General features: G+C 48.7%; 1 long non-coding RNA gene across 1 annotated transcript; it reads right to left on the bottom strand.

The window, feature by feature from the left end:
* Positions 1-5,648: 5,648 nt before the first annotated feature.
* Positions 5,649-7,491, bottom strand: LOC127033391 (uncharacterized). The gene is made up of 2 exons (XR_007769081.1): positions 6,579-7,491; positions 5,649-6,347 (listed from the first exon to the last, which is right to left on the bottom strand). It is a non-coding gene; the product is annotated as an uncharacterized LOC127033391 (long non-coding RNA).
* Between the last annotated feature and the right edge of the window lie 2,672 nt (positions 7,492-10,163).

Raw genomic sequence — 10,163 nt, 5'->3', positions numbered from 1 at the left:
TACAGGAGAAGCAGCAGCAGCAGCATGAACTGGCAATGGAGTGGAGAGGCATAGAGGACTTCCCAGGGGTGAGGGAACCTTGATACTAAATTGCTGCCCCTGGTTGAGTGGGGGGGGGGGGGAATGTGGATGCCCACCTCACTGCTTTTGAGCAGGCTGGAGATTTGAACCAGGGGGACTCTGTGGAAGAGCCCCAGAATCTAGCTCCCTTGTTGGGTCCCTATAGATGCCATCAGCCAGATGGGTGAGGTGATGGACAGGCTTCCACTCCTGGCCTGGGCCTATATGTCTGTGTGGACTCTCCTGGGCTCAGGCCCCTTGGACTCCCCATGGAATCAGATGGTGATGGACATTCCTGGGGTGGTGAGATTCTGGGACAGAGAAAACTGTTGCCAGACCCTGGGTGGTGCAGCCCCCCCCCCCCCAGATGCTGCAGGGATGTGTGACCTGGGTGAAGATCCCAGGTATGAAGCCATTTGCCCTGCCTATGGCTCAGATCACTGTGCAGATCCAGGAGAGGTCAAGCTGGCTGGTCGTTGGGGTTCTCCAAGATATCAGCTGTGATGTCCTATTGGGGGATGACTGTGTCTCTTTGGGACAGGATCCAGACCCTGCTCCTGTAATGGCCGAGGATTTGAATTTGAATCCAGAGAACTAATTGGCTGAGATTGAAATTGTCAGTGAAAATTCAAATAACCTGGCTGGCAGGAGGGAGGGGCTGCTGGGCTCAGGCTACCTGCCTACCTGTAACCAGACCCCTAGGGCTGAGTGTGTTGAAGAGATGCTCCCCGCCTCCCTGCACACTGGAGAGGGGGCTCACATTGGCTCTGATGCTGTGACCAGAGCAGAGAGCTTGCTGCCTGCTGTCACTGGGACAGCAAGAGCAGCGCTGAGCATGAGGGGAGCTGAGACCCCAGCTGAGTTGGGGGGCGGGACACAGGCAGGGCAGGGCAGGGCAGCTGTCAACCAGGTTTGCCTGGTCCAGTCGTGCTGCTGGGAGGTTATCCCATGGCAGAGAGGGAGCTCCCAGGGACAGGGCTCAGCAGGGCTGTGACCCCAGGCCCAGCCAGAGAGAGGGAACAGGTCCCACTCCTTTCCCCAGCAGCTGAATCCCAGACCAAGCTGCAGAAGGATCCCTCCTTGGAGAAGCTGAGGGAACTTGCTGGCCACGGCCCTGCAAACCCCTTTGGGGAAGGCTGCAGGGACAGAGTCCTGTGGGAGAAGGGATTCCTGTATCAGGAATGGGCTCCCCAAGGGGAAGCAGAACAGTGGGGAATTGGGAGGCAGCTGGTGATCTCCCAGAAGTACCACCACAGGCTATTGTACCTGGCCCAGGATGTTCCGCTCTCGGGACATCAGGGAATCCAGTGCCCCAGGCAGCAGTTGCTGCAAAACTTTTACTGGCCTGGAGTCTGTGATGCCAGCCAACAGTACTGCAGGTCCTGTGACTCCTGCCAGAGGGTGGAGAAGGCCTGGGATAAGGGTGAAGCTCCCTTCAGACCCCTGCCCATCAAAGAGGAACTTTTCCAGAAAGTGGCTATGGACATAGTGGAGCTCCTCAGCAAGGCGACCCAGTCGGGGAAGTGATGGTTTTTGTGACCCACTACCCAGAGGCGGTGGCTCTGTCCTCCACCGAGGCAGACATCATGGCAGACGTGCTGCTGACCATCTTCAGCAGAGTGGGGGTCCCCAGCGAGGTCTTTATGGACCAGGGGTTCAAAGTCATGTCAGCCCTGCTCCGGGGCTTGTGGGAGAAATGTGGGGTCTGGCCCATCAGGTCTCTGCATATCACCCTCAGTCCAAGAGGCTGGTGGAGAGATTTTGTGGGACCCTGAGGATGATGCTGAGGACTTTTATGAATCATCGTCCGCAGGACTGGGACAAGTACCTGCCCCACTTGCGGTATGAGAAAGTGCCCCAGGAATCCACAGGGTTCTTCCCTTTTGAGCTGCTGTGTGGGAGGAGAGTGAGGAGACCCCTGGACTGGGCAAGGGACGGTTGGGAGGAGAAGCGGGAGACCCCCAGGGTGGAAAACAGCCCAGAACCTGGAGAGAGAGGTCAAGAACATGCTGGTTTTAGAGGTGATCCAGCTGTTCAACAACCCATGAGCCTCACCTGTGGGGCTGGACCCCAAGAAAGACAGGTCACTCTGATTCTGTGCGGGCTATTGGAAACTTACTGCCATCACCGTGTCCAATGCCAACCCCATGCCTAGGCCTGGTGAGATTCTAAACAAGCTGCGGGGGGCGCGGTGGGGTGGGGGGGCTCATTACCTCTCTACTATGTATCTCACCAAGGGCGACTGGCAGGTGCCTTTGAATCCAGATGCCAGGTTGAAATCTGCCTTCACAACGCCTTTGAGGGTCTTTGAGGGTCTGGTTCTGCCTTTCGACCTCAAGGGGGCGTCAGCAACCTCCCAGCGTCAGGTGCATTGGTTACTGAGGGGGATGGGAACTTGGCCTTGCCATACATTGATGACTTCTGTGTCTTTAACCAGACCTGGGAGGAACACATGTCCCAGATGAAGAGGGTGCTGGGCTGCCCCAAGGAGGCAGGACTGATGGTAAAAGCTGGAAAGTGTAAGGTGGGGATGACAAAGGTGTTGTACCTGGGCTGCAAGGTGGGGAGCGACTGCCCAAGTCCAGAGGTGGAGATGATCAGACATTAGCCCTTTCCCCAGACCAAGAAACAGGTCCAGGCCTTTATCGGGGTGATGGGGTATTACCAGAGGTTTGTACCCCACTGTCACTCCCTAGCTGCCCCCATCACTGATCTATGTGAGAGGGGTAAGCTGGAGGAGGTGGTCTGGACTGAGCAGTGCCAGAGGGCTCTCTGTATACTTAAGGAGGCTCTAATCCAGGGCACAGTAAATCTGGTAAACTCAGACTTTGCCAAGCCTTTTACAATGTTCACTGACACCTCAGACGCAGGGCTGGGCACAGTTCTGATGCAAGACGATGCAAATGGGGAGCGACACCTCATTGGGTACCTCAGCAAGAAGCTGCTGCCCCAGGAGCAGAACTACGTGGCCTCAGAGAAGAAATGCCTGGCCATGGTGCAGGCTCTTAAAAAGCTGCAGCTGTATCTATTTGGGCAGAGCTTTGATGCGTATACTGACCACTCTCCTCTGTCGTGGCTGCACCAAATGAAAGGGGCTGATGCTGAGCTGCTGGAGCCAGACACAGCTGTTCAGAGGGTGGCCAAGGTCAAGATGGGGGCTCTTAACCAAGAGAACCTGAATCACAGCCTTCCAGACTGGAGCGCTGGGAGAAGACCTGATCTAAGTTTGAACCCCAGGGGTTTTGGGGTGGCAAAAGGGTATGGGCTGCATAAACCTTCCCACATGCGGCCTGCGAGTGCCATCAAGCACACCCGACCTACAGGAGAGCGTGAAACTGGAAGGGTCTGGTGTAACTCCCACCAAGGAATGGGAGAGGACTAGAGCTGCCCCGCCTCAGCCCCCTGCCCAGAGGCCCAGCAAGTCTGTCAGCAGCCCTGGTGTCAGGCAACTTGTGATGCCATTAACTTGTAATTAAAATCCAAAGTTATTACCCATTAGACTGAACAGCAACTCTGTATCTTGTGCTCCCAGACAGCTTGCTTGATGGGAACCACTGTGTGAGCTCTGTGAGCCCAGGACAGACGGGAAACCCGACAAATTGAACTTAGATCCTCTTCGCACCGAACAGTATCAAAGTCTCTTCCTGGTGTTCCCCACACACTCTCTTCCCTCCTGCCCCCTGTGCAGCCTCTAAACTCAGCTCTTTCTATGCAGGCACGCCCCCAGCCCTTGAGCACCCCAACCTCTTTCCCACCCACTCGCTAAGTGGGCAGCACGTGGCCCCAGCCTCCCTGGCCCCGGAGCACAGGGATGGCATGTGGCCCCAGACTCCCCAGCCTGAAGCCCAGACAGCCCCAGGAGACTGAGTGTCCAGTAGCCATGGCAGAAGCAGGGGGGGTGCCTGGGAGCAGAGTGTGGGTGGGGCTACGCCTGGAAGTTTGGGAAGGCATTGCCTTACCCTACCTCTGATACACACCACCCATGCTGTCAGGGGTGTGGTGAGCGCAGCTTATGCCTCCCATGCCTGGCCTGGCAGCACCATGGACACATCTTGCTTCAGTCCTGTGTGTGAGGAAAGTGCCTCACATGGAGCTCTAGTGCCCATGTCTCCCTAATGACAGGCTGGGTGCCGGCCATCAGTGGCCAAGGCTCCCTGCACCTGCCCAGAGGAAGGAGCCTGCAGGGCAGAGATGTAGGTGGAGCCAGGAATCAGGGAGAAAATCTGGGAAATTCCGTGGCTCTGAGAGACTGAGTCTGAAAAGGAAAGAATTGAATTAACCCAGATCCATAGTGTGTCATACCTCGTATTTCTGGGCAGCCTCGTCCAGGAGAAGCACCGTGTGAGATCTATGCTCCAGGGATCTCTCACAAACTGCACACATGGCTTCCCCTTCCTCTTCACAGAACAGATCCAGGGCTTTGTCGTGTCTCTCACACAGATTCTCTTTTCCTCGTTTGAAATCCAGTTGTTTGATTTTTTCCACTATATTTGCTAGCTCATAGTTATTCCAGAGAGCCCCTTTCCGGATTCGGGCTCTGCAGCTGGGGCAACACAAGGGGTCAGAGCCCAGCTCTGTCCATGTCTCACAGTACCAAGTGATGCAGCCTCAGCAGAAGTTGTGCCCGCTCTCTATGATCACTGGGTCTGTCAGATATTCCAGGCAGATGGAAAGTTAGCTGTTTTTTACCACGGATATGGAGCCTCTCTCTCTCTCTCTCTCTCTCTCTCTCACACACACACACACACACACACACACACATTTCTCCATCCTCTCCCACCCTTCCCCTTTTTCTTCTTCTTTTTTTAATTTTTTTTTTAATCTAAACCAAGGAAAAACATTTTTTTTTAAATCCAGAGCCACAGAGATCAGGCCATCGGGGTAAAAAACTGTCCTGAGTTTTAGGGGGCATGTTGCTAACTCTTTTAGTGAAACGGTTTTGTAAGCAGCCTGTTTGTGTAAGTTGTTATGTTTTGGCATGGGCAAGTGTTTATTATCTGAAAGCACTTTTCCACTTTATGAGGTATTAGCTCCCCCCATCTTATGGCCTATCAGAAATATTAACAAAAACAAACTAAAAGATACATTGTAGCAAGGACTGCAAAGCAATAGTTACATTATTATTGATTATTACCTTGTCTAAGCCCCTATAGAATATATTTTGTTTTGTTTTTAGAAAACACTTTTATGCAAACTGTAACCCTAGGTGATGTACAGCATTAAATAATATGAAACAGTAGATGAGAGACCTGAGACATTGCTGAAATCAGAGGGGCTATGATTAAGTCCTAATGCAGAGGGCCTTGGGGTGGAAAATGAAAAGGTACAGCTGAAGCGGAAGATGGTATGATTTAAGAGGGGTTCTGGGACTGCTTTGCAATGGTCCATAGGGAGCCTATAGCCCTCATGCACAAACACCAGGGCTGGGTGAGGTGGTTGGGCCTTTGTTAGAGGAACAGGCCGTTCATATACCTTTTGTTGTTGTTGACAAACTGTAACCTAACTGTGCATATACTACGGGGGCAACCTACCGCCCTTTTGACAAACCCCACATCCCTGGAACTTCATAAAAAACACGCTTTACAGAGTTATTTTCAACTGACATTTTATTTTACAACACGGCCTGTTTTGTTCCCAAAACATGCTATAACTGTTGGTGTTTTTTCTTAGCAAGATTTTGTAATTTGCTGAATGGAGAAAATGTTCAACATTTTGCATTAAACATTTATCTGTCGGTTTGATGATTTCATCTAAAACGCTATTGGGGTTCTCGGCCTCTGTCACTTTGTCCACCAATTCTGCCCCTAGAGCTAAATGTTCCTGGATTAAACAGAGGCACTGCAGTGCGTATCCCAGCATGATGATGATATTTAACACACTCTACATACACAAACTACCGCTAATTCCTTTAATTTTACAATTCACATAATCTAAAGACCAGAACCCACAGGCATGGTGCCTGTGTCCAGGGGCATCTATGGCGTACTCAGGACAATCCTCATTTTGTTTTTCTCTCAGGCAGTGCTTGATGATTCCATGCACAGCTGCTCACACAATTGCATGCATCGCTGTTTTATGGTCATGAACTCACACCAGCTAAATACCGAATTTCTCCCTCAACTTTAGATAGTACAGGCCTACAGAATAACCGTCCCCCGCTGTTTCAGCACTTGTGGAGCAGGTGATTTTGTGTCTGGGCAAAAACAGATTGGGCCCAAACCACTCGGTCCTTCGGAGCTATCGGTGTCCAAAACCTCCAAGTCCTCTGCAGAACCATCGCTCAGCTGCTGAAAAATTGACAGTAAGAAATGCATGTAAGACATTTTTGTACTTTTTCATAACATGATTTTAAAACCTTTTACACCGTGTATCAAGAGATCCCTTCCGCAGGCAGCTTTTAAAAACAACAAACAACAACTGAAATATGTCTCTGGGCAGGCTTGATCCAAAAGGCTCTAGCCAACTGAGCATCGGTTCCAGCCAAACCACCCCTTTGAACGTTCTTACATACAACGTACCTGTGCCTTGTCTCTGTACAGACCTTCATTTGATTTGTTTGGATTCTCCTGGCCAGAGGCTGGAGTCTCAAACAAATCACGGCCCAGGGGTCTGGCCTCATGTTTCTCCAAAGCGTTGTTTCTGCAGGTCCAGGCATCATTAGCTATCCCTGTCTCCCCACTCCCATGACCCGTCTCAAACGCTGTTTGCCAGAAGACCGTGTTTGTTTCTTCAGGGCCCATAGCAGCAACCGTATAACGTCTCTTCACGAGAAGCTTGACTGCCGGTGTTGGCCAGGGCCTCCGAGGTGCAGCCATCTTTAATCATCAGACCTGTTTAAATAGGAGCTCCTCCTTACAACAACAGCCCTAAACTATTGGCTAAGAGTATCATGTGCCATCCCTCCTGAAGTAAGGAGGAGCTTCTAGTGTGTGTGTGTGTGTATAGAGCGAGGGTGAAGAAGGCTCCACATCTCTGGTAAAAAACAGTTTTCTTTTTTTTACATCAGCTATTTTTTCTTGTGTTTTTTGTATAAATCCAAACTTTAAAAAGCAATCTTGGGTGTTTTTTTTTTTAACTAAAATACATATGTAAACTCCCCTCAGTTGCCAATTTTCATATTCTTACTCAGTTGTTGTTTTGGTATTTTAAAAACACTACTTTTAAAAGAACAGACTAGTATCTTAAGCCTTTTTAGTTCTTAAACTTCTACAAAATATCCCTAAGAGGCGCCTTGTTTTGTTACAGCTCAGGCAATACTGCTTTTTCATAATAAACTTTAAAAACACATAATGCTTCAAATATATGGGGAGGAAAATAAACTTCTCTCTAATCCACTGGATTGCAAAATAAGGGGGATATAAACTAGCTGTTACTAAGGTTCTGTGGTTTTCACTCTGGCGTGTTTTCTGCATGCCCTCTTTTTTTAATTAAAACATGCATGTAGAAATGTTAAATAAAGGGCTCTGTCTACATATAGGCTTGTCTTTTAAAGTGTTTATTCCTCTACAAAACTTAATATAACTTTCACTTGCATGTGTTCAAAGCAGGTAAAGAAGCAGCCTTCTTATCTCTGATCTACTGGTTTACAGAGGCTTTTTTTGCTGACAGCTGCTTTGCTGCAAAAGCCTGCTGTCCTTACTAAAAAAATGACCAGTGCTAGCCTAAACCTAGGGAAAAACATTTATAAACAGGCTTTCTGTGTTTTTAAGCCTGGGTTGTTTCTGCAGACTTGCATGTTATTTAAACACCTATGCCTAAGGGGCTAAATGAAGGTTATGGGTCTTCAAGTAGGCTTGTCTTTTCAAGTGTTTATTCCTTTCCAAGCCTTTCACCTCTCTTTGGGTACGTCTACACTACCTGCCGGATCGGCGGGTAGCTATTGGTTTATCGGGGATCGATATATCGCGTCTCATCTAGATGCGATATATCGATCCCCAAACGCACTCCCGTCGACTCCAGAACTCCACCAGGGTGAGCGGCGGGAGCGGAGTCGATGGGAAGCTGCAGCCGTCAATCCCATACCATGAGGACTGGAGGTAAGTCGAAATAAGAGACTTTGACTTCAGCTACACTATTCCCGTAGCTGAAGTTGTGTATCTTACATCGATCCCACCCCCTACTGTAGACCAGGCCTAAGTTAAAAAGTGGGAAAAGAAACAAACTTCTTCTCTCTAATCCAATGGTTAACAAAATAAGGGGTATATAAACCATCTGTTACTAAAAACCTGGGGTGCTTCTGCCTGCTCTTTTACATTTTAATGAAACACTTATACCAAGGGGGCTAAATAAAAAAAAGTGTCTTCAGGTAGCCTGTTTTTCAAAGGGGTCTTCTTCTTTTCTAATCCACTACCTTCGAAAGGCTGTTTCAAGTGGGTCTCACTAAAAACCTTGGGGGAAAACTTTTTCTTAGTAAGGGTTTTGTGGGTTTAGGTCTGGGGTGCTTCTGCCTGCTCTTTTTTTTTTTATTGAAACACCGCTACAAATAAAGGTCTTCAGGTAGGTTTGTTATTTCATGTGTTTATTTAATATGTTAAAAAGAGGGGGTTTCAAACATTACTTCAAAAAACACTTTTTAAAATGGTTCATAGTATGCTTTGTTCAGCTTTTGTTACAGGGTCCTGGTTGTTTAGATAAGAGCAGAGCAGGGCTTTGCGGCAGCTTCACAGTTTTTACTAAAAAATAACCAGTGCTAGTCTAAAACCTAGGGGGGAGATTTTTTTTTGTCACTATACATTACTTTTATAACCCTAGACTGTTTCTGCATACTCTTTTTTTATTAAAACACCTATACCAAAGGACTGTGTCTTCATTTAGGCATGTCTTTTCAAGTGTTTATTTCTATCCAAGACTTTTACCTCTCTTTGTTAAAAAGTGGGGAAAGAAGCAATCTTCTGCTCTCTAATTCAGTGGTTTACAAAATAAGGGAAATATAAACTGTCTGTTACTAAAAACCTGGGGTTTTAAGCCTACGGTGCTTCTGCTTGCTCTTTTTTTATTACAACACATTCAAAAGGGATGTGTTTTAGGTTTTTCTTTTCAAGGCATTACCCCTTTGCAAAACTTAATGTAACTTTAACTTGTGTTTGTTAAAAAGTTTGGGAAAGAAGCAGCCTTCTTATCTCTGATCCACTGACTCACAGAGGCTGCTTTGCTAACAGGCACTTTGCTGCAGCCATGGGTGGCAAGTTTGTAGAAATTTTGGTGGTGCCCAGAACCTACCCCCCTAACCTCTGCCCCTACCTGCCTAAGGCTCTGGGGTGGGGGCTGAGGGGGCAAGGATTCTGGGGTGCAGGTCCTGGGCTGGGGATTAGGATGCAGGAGGGGTGCAGGGTGCAGGCTTTGGAATGGAGTTTGAGTGCTGGGTGCAGGCTCTGGGCTGGGGCAGGGGGTGAGTGTGCAGGAGGGGGTGAGGGTGCAGGCTTTGGGATGGAGTTTGGGTGCAGGCTCGGGGCTGGAGGTGGAAGCTTGAAAAATTTGAAGCTGCATGAGGGAGGTGAAAAAGGGAGAGAAGTATTTAAAAAGATACTTTTTACAGAACAATGGTTATACTCTTTCACAGTGAACAACACTATTCACCTTACATAGCACATGTGATTTCACTACAAGGTTGCATTTTGCATCTTAATATTGAGTGCCTGTGGCTCTGGTGTTAGAGATCTCACAGACGCAGGTCCAGGCAGCAGAATTCAGCTTGCATGCGGCCATGGTAAGCCATTGTCTTTCGGCTTCTGCAGCCTTCATATACATGTAACCCTTCTGCCCCTCTGAGTTGGCAGCAACAAGGGCCGGGTTCAGTATCCAGGGGTTCCATTTCAGTAACACAATGCATAACCGGCTCGAGCCCCCACCCAGTGACCTGGGACACTCACATACCACACCCCCCTGGGCGCCTCTAGGAGGCAATACTTCCCCTCTCGCAAGCACAGAGTCTGAGTGTAGCAAAATCTTTTTAATAAAGGAAGGAATCAATGCGGCATCCCCTTGGAGAAACACCACAAACAGGGTTATAACACAAACCATAAACAAAACCCACCTCCAAGTACATTTGGCAATGTCCTTTTCCCCTTAGGGTCCTAAGTCCAATCACCCCAAAGCCCAACAAC

The sequence above is a fragment of the Gopherus flavomarginatus genome, chromosome 12, assembly GCF_025201925.1.
Source record: "Gopherus flavomarginatus isolate rGopFla2 chromosome 12, rGopFla2.mat.asm, whole genome shotgun sequence".
Taxonomy (NCBI): Eukaryota; Metazoa; Chordata; order Testudines; family Testudinidae; genus Gopherus; species Gopherus flavomarginatus.
The sequence above is the reverse complement of the archived record's forward strand: the minus strand, read 5'-3'. Positions and strand labels throughout refer to the sequence as shown.